The following is a 12,285-nucleotide window of genomic DNA, read 5'->3' on the forward strand; positions in this document are numbered from 1 at the left end:
TGAGGTAATTGCAATGACGTCTCTGTATGCAGATAGACTTTCGAATATCGTTCTGGTCGGAGAGCAAGATTGGTGATGACTCAATATTTTGTTGGAAAAGGCAGAGAGTCTTTTGTTGATAATACGCGAAATTATTTTGTAATCAGAATTTAGTAGCGAAAGAGGCCGAAAATTGTTTAAGTTGGTTTTGCCTTTACTCTTAGGAATCAGTACTATTTTACTTTCCTTAAACTCTGCAGGGACCGTTTTTCCGTTCAGGACCTCATTTGCCATGGAAGTGATCTTATCCCCAATTATAGACCAGTAGCGGGCATAAAACTCCACAGGGAGGCCATCAAGTCCCGGAGATTTTTTGAGAGGTGAGTTACGCACTGCCTCATGCACTTCATCTTTAGTAATAGGTGACAGGATGTCAGCGTTGTCTGTTCCCGACAATTGTGGACCTAAAATAGTGAGAAAATCCGCGAGAGCTGCATCTTCCACTGTGGTAGGGGCATATAAGGTTTCATAGTACCTGTGGACTTCGTCCAGTATTTCTTTCTGGCATGTGAGCTTTGTACCAGTATGCGTCTGGACTTCATCAATAAAAGTTTGACGTCTATTTTTAGCATGCCGCACCAAGTGATACAGAGAAGCTGTTTCATCTGCTATGACTGATGTGGCTTTCGATTTAATTTTTAGTCCCTCCATCTGTTGCCGTTTAATGCTTAATAACTTGGCTTTTATTTTTTTGATATCATTCAGACGAATTACGTCATCATGTGCCTGTTTATATAAGTCTCTTAAAACCTTATAATAAAATTCCATTGTATTCCTCAACTCCCTGTGCCTCGCTGCACTATACTGCATGACAACTTTCCGCAGCCTTGGTTTAGCCCTCCTTGTCCACCAGTCAATGACTGTTGGGTGCTTGTCTACTGTGCGGAGGCACATAGTCCACGCAAACCTTACTTCCTGTTCCAGTTCTTCGTCAGTTAAAACAGAGATATTTAAGTTCCATTGGCCTCTGAATAGACGGGTTGGCTGTACACTTAGATTAAAGCAAGTTAAAAGTGTACTGTGATCGCTAAAATACACTGGAATTGTCTCAACGTTTAATAAATAATTTTGCAAATTTGATGACACGTAAATTCTATCTAGTCTGCTGCGAGAGTGGCTGGTTATATACGTGAACCCGACTGACGTCGGGTGCTGAAGTTCCCACACATCCTTAAGGTGTAGATCACTTACTAACTTTTTTAACTGTGGCGAGTAGTTGAAGTTGGGTTGTTGATCTTTCTGGTTTAAAACACAGTTAAAATCTCCACCTAGTATAAGAGAACACGGATTTTTCCTCAATAAATAAATCAGTTCATCTTGAAAAAACTTCGCACGATCCAATTTGTGGGAAGTTCCTGATGGGGCGTAAAGGTTAATCACTGTCACATCGAAAAATTTTATGCCTATTGCTCTTCCTGATTCTAGTCGTTCGATTTCAGTCACCGGAATGCCTTCCCTTATAAGAATGGCTGTACCGATATTGGCTTCCGTAGAAACATTAACAATTTCAAAAAAGCCTGGGATCCGAAATTCTGCTATCGCAACTTCTTGTAGCAACGCGGTATCTGTTCCGGACTGGTACAAGAATTCTTTTAGTGCTGCCAATTTCAAGGGTGACTGTATTTTATTAATGTTAATAGTAGTAATGCTATAAGCTTGCAGCACAGACATACCGGAAGAAGCTATTTGAGATGAGGTTCGGTATTATTATAGCAGCAAACGTGCTTCCCTACAAGGCACGATCTTTACAAGCTGTGTGCCCATTACATGTACTAACTGCCTAGAAAAATTTGCACTGCTTTTAAACAAATAGCTTGAGAAGAAAAGTATCCTGAAATCCTGACATCGCATTGCTATAAGTCACTGTGGCCATTCTCTTTCTCCTCGTCAGTGTTGGCCCTGATGACTTCATATTTAATATTCTTTTTCTTGATGTCTTTCTTCTCTGGTGTGCCTTTCGCTTGATGACGCGTGACAGCAAGACCCGGTGTCTGTCGCAGCCGCCGGCGGTGGCTGAATGGGGCAACGGCCGTGGCTTGCGAGTCGTCAATGTTTGGTTCCGGCGTGGTGTCTGCTGTGTTGTTTTGCTGGCGAGGCGGTGATGCTTGTGTATTTCCTCCTTCGGCGCGGCGTTGCGCTTCGGAGTCAGCAGGTTCTTTACCTGGTACTTCCTCGTACGGTTCGCACTGTATGGGTTGTGCACTTGATGCGGTTATTTCAGCCGTGACCTCAGGCTCAGGGTCACATTTCCGTGAAAAATCACTACCCGCTGCGTCACTATCTGTTCGTGGCGGTGTAAGTCCTTGGGCGGAAGTGGGAGCCACATCGACCTTCATTCCATCTCCTTTTTCCACTTCCAACAGATCTTCAGGACTGGGCTTCGGCCTCGTGGCAACGGGTGTTTCACAGGAAGAGTCCTCATCAACATTTCTTTCAGTGTCCTCTAGAGGACGCTTTTTTGTGGGAATCTCGCTGTCACGGGACGGAATTTCAGCAGTTAATGCAGGTTTTAAAGACGGAAAGTCATTAACATTAAGTGCAACATTTTCAGAGGTAGTAACAGGATCCACGACCGCCGCCGGCTCTGTTGTATTACTGGCTGGCAACAAATCGTTGAGTGTCAATTTCCGGCGTTGCGTAAGGTTATTTGTTAGCACAAATACACGGCGAGGGCAGTCCTGACGGAGGTGACCAGACTCGTTACATACATGACATGTAGGGGTTTGCCCTGAGTACATAACATGCGCCTTGTGCCCGTCAACAAAGATGTGGGAGGGAATGTTTGCTTTCACTTCCATCTCCACGGAGCGAATGCCATTAAAGCACTGCAGCTTGAAATGCGATGCCCACCTTTCGTTGACTATTTGCCTGACAACCCCATACTTTGAAAGGACATCTTTAATTTTCGAGTTGTCTACTTCTATGGGAATATTCAAAACCCTAACATTCCTAATTACAGACTCGGAATTCGGGAGTTTGACAGTACTTTTAGTACCAACACGGTGTGTAAATTCCGTTTCATAGCCAAATTTTGCCAGAAAGCGGTCTACACTCGCGGAATCGTTAAACTTTACAAAAATGCAGTATTCATCAGAATCCAGCTGCATGGTATGAACAGATTCAGAATGAAGGCCAATTACCTCGGTAATCCAGTCGTGTATTTCAAGTGCAGAGGGCTGTACTCGACGGGTGTACTTGTCGAAGGTGAAAATCACGGTGTTTTTTCTCACGGAGTTTGCCATGGTGTTCTGCAGCGAATAAATCTCGGACAACGCCGAAATCCCAACGGCACTTCGTAGAAAGATGACACGAAAGAAGACCAAATGCTCAATTGGTAACGCTTAATTCACGTGCAAAACGTCACAAAACACGAAAACACTGGCGTAAACACTGAACGTTCACGGAGCAACTTGAGGAGCGTGCGACCGCTGCGGCAGCTAACGCCAGACTGACCACGGAGCTCCTCACCTCACATTGCCCTTAATATCGCCTGTCTTACGCATGGACGACCCAGTTTGTATATTTTGCTTATTTTTTCATAGTTCCACACAACTTCTTCCTGTTTTCTCGATTGATCTGTGTTTAGTTTTTCAAGGCCTATCCATTGTGCCAACTTATAACTAAATCTGAGGGGGGTGCGATGGGGATGTTCCCTTGTTAGAGCCATTTGAAGTGTATTCTACCTGTATCTATGTTGCAGATGTCGTAAAATCTAGATGCAGTACGTGCTTTTTGGAGAGTCACTGAGGTGCACTACAACCTGTCACTTCGCAGTCCAAAGAGGTTACATGCTACCGTCGGAGCTGGCAGCTGTGAATCCAGCCGACGCCCTTCATCAACAGTATTTAGAACTGTTAACAGGAACAGTGGCGCTGTACGCTTGTCCAAATTAATGGCTCCAGTCTGCTTTAACATGGTCTAGACAGGCAGTGCTTTTCAACTGAACGAGAAGTCGGTTGAAGTCGTTAGGGATGGTCTTGCATAAGATGATTGTCGCGGGTGAGCCGTTGAACTCAGTAAGTCGTAATCGGAAGAGACTACTGACGATAGATATTGCTTCACATGTCGTTCCGACATAATTTTGGAGGAACTGGTTTCTGGTTTCGTGGTTGAAAAAATTAGGTTTCACCCAGCTTTTCATGAAGGAAAATATTTAGTAGTGAGTTAATGGTTAACGGAAGTGCGTAACTATATAGAGGTATAGATACATGTTTATGGGCTGTGTTGAACAAGAGTTAATGATAGTGATTGTGAGTTTGTGATTTGTGGCTTATTACTTCTCCTCAAATTACATTAATCATGGAATGGAAACACACAGTAACAGAACGTACCAGCGTGACTTCAAACACTTTGTTACAGGAAATGTTCAAAATGTCCTCCGTTAGCGAGGATACATGCATCCACCCTCCGTCGATTGGAATCCCTGATGCACTGATGCAGCCCTGGAGAATGGCGTATTGTATCACAGCCGTCCACAATACGAGCACGAAGAGTCTCTACATTTGGTACCGGGGTGCGTAGACAAGAGCTTTCAAATGCCCCCATAAATGAAAGTCAGGAGGGTTGGGATCAGGAGAGCGTGGAGGCCATGGAATTGGTCCGCCTCTACCAATCCATCGGTCACCGAATCTATTGTTGAGAAGCGTACAAACACTTCGACTGAAATGTGCAGGAGCTCCATCGTGCATGAACCACATGTTGTGTCGTACTTGTAAAGGTACATGTTCTAGCAGCACAGGTAGAGTATCCCGTACGAAATCATGAAACGTACTCCACTGAGCGTAGGTGCACCAACAATGCCTGCCCAAACGTTCACAGAAAACCTGTGTTGATGACGGATTCTCGTCAACCCACACATGTTGATTGTGAAAATTTACAATTTGATCACGTTGGAATGAAGCCTCATCCGTAAAGAGAACATTTGCACTGAAATGAGGATTGACACATTGTTGGATGAACCATCAGCTGCTGATAGTGTCTGCACACGCTGTACATGGTACGGTCACCAACAATGCCTGCCCAAACGTTCACAGAAAACCTGTGTTGATGACGGATTCTCGTCAGCCCACACATGTTGATTGTGAAAATTTACAATTTGATCACGTTGGAATGAAGCCTCATCCATAAAGAGAACATTTGCACTGCAATGAGGATTGACACATTGTTGGATGAACCATCAGCTGCTGATAGTGTCTGCACACGCTGTACATGGTACGGAAACAACTGGTTCTCCCGTAGCACTCTCCATACTGTGACGTGGTCAACGTTACCTTGTACAGCAGCAGCTTCTCTGACGCTGACATTAGGGTTATCGTCAACTGCGCGAAGAATTGCCTCGTCCATTGCAGGTGTCCTCGTCGTTCTAGGTCTTCCCCAGTCGCGAGTCATAGGCTGGAATGTTCCGTGCTCCCTAAGACGCCGATCAATTGCTTCGAAAGTCTTCCTGTCGGGACACCTTCGTTCTGGAAATCTGTCTCGATACACACGTACCGAGCCACGGCTATTGCACCGTGCTAATCCATACGTCAAATGGGCATCTGCCAACTCCACATTTGTAAACACTGCACTGACTGCAAAACCACGTTCGTGATGAACACTAACCTGTTGATGCTACGTACTGATGTGCTTGATGCTAGTACTGTAGAGCAATGAGTCGCATGTCAACACAAGCAGCGAAGTCAACATTACCTTCCTTCAATTGGGCCAACTGGCGGTGAATCGAGGAAGTACAGTACATACTGACGAATCTAAAATGAGCTCTAACATGGAAATTAAGCGTTTCCGGACACATGTCCACATAACATATTTTCTTTACTTGTGTGTGAGGAATGTTTCCTGAAAGTTAGGTCGTATCTTTTTGTAACACCGTGTATATATACAATGTGTGTATGTATGTGTGCTTGTGAGATTAGTATATAAATATTTCAAGCCTAATTGCATTTTACTAAGACAAAAGGCAAAGGAAATTAGATTTATTTTCATAAAATCAAAATTACAGAAAGCTAGTGCAGGTAGTAAAATATATCGCTTACTTGGCTTTTTCTTCAATCTCTGTGAAGCTGTGATAAATTTTACGGAAGAAAATAGTGCAAACTTCGCTGGAGGCAAACTTGATAAATAAAAAGTTTACGTAAGTAGTATTTACTATTGATATTGGTTTGACACTTATAATGGAAACAGTTAAGAAGCTTACCACAGCTAAAGAAACTCTAGTAGACCTTTTAAAGTATTGATAGGCAGATAATTTCTGCTAACTGCTTTTACGTAATGTGATAGCTAACTGCGATTACTTCCGAATACTATTATCACATTATAAAAAATTTCATGTTACGTAAATTAAATCGTCGATCGTAGTTGTTTACAATGTTGCTCCATGCAAAAACTACGTTAGAGGCCATGAGTGTTTACCGCAATTTTATTACGCTTCTGAATCTAGGGACGATTTCAGTCACGGCTACTAATATTATTTGCCTCTTTTAGCGACTTTAGGGAGATACATCAGTCTGAAGATGATCGTTGAGATCAAAACCGGTAATTCATTAAAATTATTACTTACTATCGAAGATTGTTTTGGTTTTTAGATACTGTCAGAATTTTGTCTGTTTGTATCTGCAAGGTGACCATGTCATCCTTCTTAGATTATTATTGATATATTCAAAGTGAAAAGTTTTATTAGTATAATTTTGACCTCGGTGAATAACCAATATCAATATATTGGTTAGTAACAAAAAGAGGCATGTAAATTGAGAATGTTACAGCAGTCAAATTGAAGACATACTACTTCAGTACAAACGACAAATTTGTCTCTGTTATTAGGAATTCACTATACAGGGCGTATCGAAAAGAACTTTACAGACTTGAAAATCCTTACTAACCTATTCATACGTCTTGCAGACTTAGTCTTGGTGTTACCTTGAAGGAAAAGAGTTCAGGTTTTGACTTTCTGGTAAGATGTCCGGGACTTCGTAAATGTCCGCTAAACCACGTAAGTGAATGAGCCGAGGTGCACCAATTGCATGGTTGCCACCTTCACAGGACCTGACGCCTTTAGTCTTCTTCTTTTTGGGAGTCACCAATGGTACCTTGTTTGTTCCACCCTTATCAGGTTGAAACACGTATGTGTTCAGTGTATTCAGTACAGCGATAGCGAGGCATGACAGAATCTATGACCAGAGACTTATTTACCGTTGCTAGTCTGCGCTTTACCGCGCGAGAGTTCAGTTGTACGTAGCGAGTCGCGAGAGCATGTAGTTCAGTTGGAGAGTAGTAGCGCGCAGGAGACGTAGTTGTGTGTGAGGAGTCGGCGGGCGTTGACATGAGTCTCTGGTCACGATTCAGGACGAGGTATATTGTTAAATAAGGTAATGAAGCAGCATTGCGCTCAGCTAATTATGTATGGTAATAGTAATTAATTTGTTCAAGAAATTCCCCAATAATAATTTCGTTTTCAAAGCAATCATTTTTAAGAAAAGAATCATTATAATTGAAACAATATTTCCTATGCTTTTCCTCCCTGAATCAATTTATCAGATTAAATATTGCACAAGGCCTAAGGTCAGCGCAGCTGGGCTTATAAAATTTATCATGTTGATCTTAACGCTAATTTTGTGGGGACTTAACATTTTTGCACATTTTCATTATCATTGAGTTTTACTACTGTGGGGAGTTTACATTTGGGCCATTATTATTATTTCATTTTGCAAGGAGGTTACGCTTAGCTCATTTTTATTATTCAGTTTTGTGCGAAGACCACATATGGCACACGTTCACATTAGCATTGTCATTAGATATGTTTCTTGGGAGGTTACACTTGGCGACATCCGGTCCAGGATCGTATTTCTTTGAGAATCTTCTGATAAGTAGTCAGATATCTGCTCTTATTTACTTAAATAAATTAGCATTTGGCGCAACGCTTTTACTAATTTTGTGACTTTCTTTCCTCAGATCATCGGCAATTCGTTGCTCTTTGTTGTATTTGTATATGTTGGATTTTGCATTTTTTTATTCATTTGTGAATAATTGTGACTAGTGTTAAAATGCCGCGAAAAACTGTTAATAGTACATCGCGAGGTATAATGAGTGAAATAACCGACTTAAACGACTTGACCGATAGTACTTGTGACATGCAGTGTAATGATGACAATCATACATTTTCAGACAATCAGTGCGTACCGACCACTAATAATGATTTTTATCTTAACGTTGAACAGACAAATTCAGTTGTGTCGTCTGTTAATCTAATGACAATTGATGACGCGGGGCGTTCTGTTGCAATGAGCGCTGCCCAGCTCAACACAATCGGTTTGCAAAATTCACGTGACGAACAGACAAATTTTTCTAATGAAAATGAACAGTTTGATCAGAGTACGACAGATTTATTTCATTCCGAGGTACTAACCAACAGTGCACATCCGATTGGAAAACATTTTCAAGAATCACAGAATAACCAAATGGTTACACAAAACGTGACAATTGCAGGTACGGCATCAAACAGCACAGAGAATAGAGCCGGTAATATTGACTTGGAACAAATTATGGCAAGATTGCTACAACACCAAACTGAGTATTTCAAACAACTACTTGATGAACATTTCAAACAACTTAATGAAAAGTATGATGGGTCGATAGAAAGAACTTGATGAACAGAACAAACAACTTGAAGAACAGAACAAACAATTTAGAGAACAGAACAAACAATTTTCTGAAAGTCTTAAACAGCCAAATGAAAAACACGACAACCTTAACGAACAGAACAAACAAGTTAGTGGACAGATTACAGCTGTTACCGTGCAATGTCACGACACGAAAGTACAATCATGTGAAGAAAGTAAGGCTCATGCTAGGAACAGTAATGAAGAAATTACATTTGTTGTACAGGAATTAAGTAGTACACGTGTAGGCACAACAGAATCACTTAAAGATGAAATTAATGCAGTCACTGAACAATGTCTTAAAAACGCAACACAGATACGCGACGAGTTTAATTTATAGTCACCAGAAGTTTCGTACACTTTGAATACGGAAGTCGATAAGAAATGTGAACAGCAGAACAACCAAATTGACGAAAGTATTAAAGTAACAGAAATGAAAATTATTTCAGTTAATAACACGTCACAGAATACGCCACGTTGCGAGCATTTGTCACACTCTCACAGCCAGTGTAACTTAAGCAATTTACAGAGACAACGCGACTTAAAATTTGAAAAAGTACGCGACTTAAAATATGAAAAGCTACGCAACTTAAAATCCGAAAAGACACAGACAAACAGATTCTTATGTAACCGTGTGCTTGTTCTCACATTCAGTGACGAGAACGTTCATTATAAGCAATTTTTATCTGTAAGAATATTTAAGGTATTTGACAATGACAGAGCACAGGTATACGCTTTGAACCGTATACGACAATTTATTTTTGTATTTTTAACAGCATTGCGTGTAATACAGAAACTACAATTATCAGGGATACAGCAATTTGTTTGTGCATTTTTACCGCCATTGCCTGTAGTACAAAAGCTAAAATTTATTTGTAGAGCGTAATAGACCTCAGGGGATTCATTACGCTTTAATGAATATGTGCCGTAGCGTGCATAGGGCCCCGAGCTGTAGTAGTGCTTTATCATCTTTAGTTTTCTGCACTGCTGCCTTCTCTTCTACTATCCTTTATATCTATCAAAACAGCTCTTTAACTATTGCTCTACCTAGAATTAAAACTGGATAAGACAAGTATATACCGAAAGTGACAATTTTTCTTTGGACGCTCCAGAAATGACAACTATCGCCGTAACATTAATAACAGATAAAAATTATAATCATCAGTATGTGTAAAGGAATTATCAGGAACAGGAACCACATTTTGGTAACAACAGACGTTTTTCACCACAACAGCATGAAAGTCAGCCGGTTAGCATACCTAACCAACAATGCAGTCTACAAGGTCAACCAAACTTTAATGTTTCGCCGCGTGTACGTATAGTCTCAGCCCCAACAAATAGTAACGGACGGCAGCAAGGAAATAACTACGTACACAAAACACAGTATTTCAGTTCCTATCGCAATGCACCGTATAGGAATGGCTATTACGACAGACGTAAAAATAATGAGAACAATTTTCAGCGTACATATAATAACAGTCGGTCTTACGAGCAGCAAAATGATCAGCAACAACATATTCTCATGAATGAACCCGACAGTAGGTATCATCCAGAACGTAATACGTCTGGAAGAAATAACAGAACGGTTCAAATAGTCGAAATGCCACAACATCCTCCAGAAATTAACAACACGCCAGATAGAATTTGACTAAATACAGTACAGGTTGCATCTTCCAGCAACGTAAGCAATACTTCAGATACACAGAATGTTACGTTTACGAAAATGTTATTACTTTCGACGACATCCGAGACACTCTTTTACAGGAAAGACCAGTTGTTCAAAATACCATTTCACACCCTGTCATCGGAATTAAAATTGGGTCATCGAAATTTTCAGCAGTAATCGACTCCGGTTCACCTATGTCAGTTATAAACGAAGAAACTTTCAACGAGTGTAACAAAGAGAATACCTATCCTACATTACGACTAGGCAAAACGAAAGTAAAAGGAGCTGTATCGAGTAAAGGAGTAGACGTTAAATTACAGACACATTTATACATTGTTCACAGATACGTACGTACATAATTATAATACTTCAGACGAAGCCGACTATGACGTAATACAGACGACTTCAGATAAAGTTAAGCAAAGCAGTGCAAGTGCAGACGATGAACGCACGCAACTACACAAAATTCTTTTTTACAGCAAGCTCCAGTTTTTCGTCAACAGATACACACATACTCTCATTCCAGGATGTAATTAACTCCATACCAAATGAATCCACTATGCTATCTCCGTCTGTAATATTGAAAAACGTCGAAACACCTAACTAAATTAAAGAATTAGTAAACTTTCCTACATCTCGTCGACTACGACACCATGAAATAATTGACATTGCGCTGAACAACATCAAACGTGCCGCAGAGCGCCGGAGAAGACAACAAAAACAGGTTTGTACACGCCGAGACTTTCACGTTGGACAGAAGATATTAGGACGTACACACTATTTATCCAGCAGAATAAAAGGTAAGTGCAGTAAATTTGAACTTCTATACGCAGGTCCATATCGGATTCGCAGCATTCCTCACCCCAATGTAGTACACGTCGGAACTCTGAGAACCACAAAAAGTAAAGGCAACCACCATGTCTCCAACATTAAACCCTTTATGGAATGAAGACACTTTATGATTTAACATGCTATGATGCCATTTACTAATTTTTATGATCATTTATGCAATTGTATTCACATGGCTAATTACTGATGATTATCATATTTTTTCTTGGCAAGTGCCCAGCAAGGTAAGGTTAGCAGGTCGCTCTTCTTGTCGTTACACATCAGACCGTGCATATTTTCCTGATGAATTTACACACTTATGACTATTTCTGCAATTATATTTATGTGACTACTTATTGATGATTATCATATTTTTCTTGGCAAGTGCCAGGCAAGGTAAGGTTAGCAGGTCGCTCTTCTTGTCGTTACATATCAGACTGTGCACATTTTTTTTTCAGGGAAACTTACGTATCTTATGAATAATTATGCAATTTTATCTAGTGACATATTAATTTTATTAAATTCTCTCTCCATTAAAGTCTTTAATTCTCGCCTCTACCAACTACACAACATACAAGGTGAACTTAAAGAAGGTTACAATTCTTGTCATCATTTTTTTATGTATGTACGATTGTTTTCATATTTTGTTTATATGCACTGTGAAATAATTAAGATATAACACACACCAGTTGACTTTGACATTTTTGCCCTATGATATCTCAACATCGTGACTGTTTTACATTTTTTGCTGCTGCATTGTGATATTCTGTGCACATTTTTGCATTTGAACACTGTCTATTTTTTTTCTCTTTTTTCATATTACGTTTTCTGTCATGGTATGCTGTATGCTTAATTATGTTGTCATAAACCACTCATTATTTAGTGAGTGTATGATGTAAATGCAAGACATTAATCTTTGTTCATCAATTTCAGAAAGAAATGATGCATAAAAGAAATAAATTAAACAGAAATGGGAATTTCACCTTCGGAATGAACGAAAGAAGATGCAAACCTCGTGATGAAGAGTAAATGGATCAGGATTAACAAGCATTAACAAGAATATACTATACACATCGCAGAATAGCAGTCTTAACTAATTTT

This window comes from Schistocerca cancellata, chromosome 8, assembly GCF_023864275.1.
Source record: "Schistocerca cancellata isolate TAMUIC-IGC-003103 chromosome 8, iqSchCanc2.1, whole genome shotgun sequence".
NCBI classification, from domain to species: domain Eukaryota; kingdom Metazoa; phylum Arthropoda; class Insecta; order Orthoptera; family Acrididae; genus Schistocerca; species Schistocerca cancellata.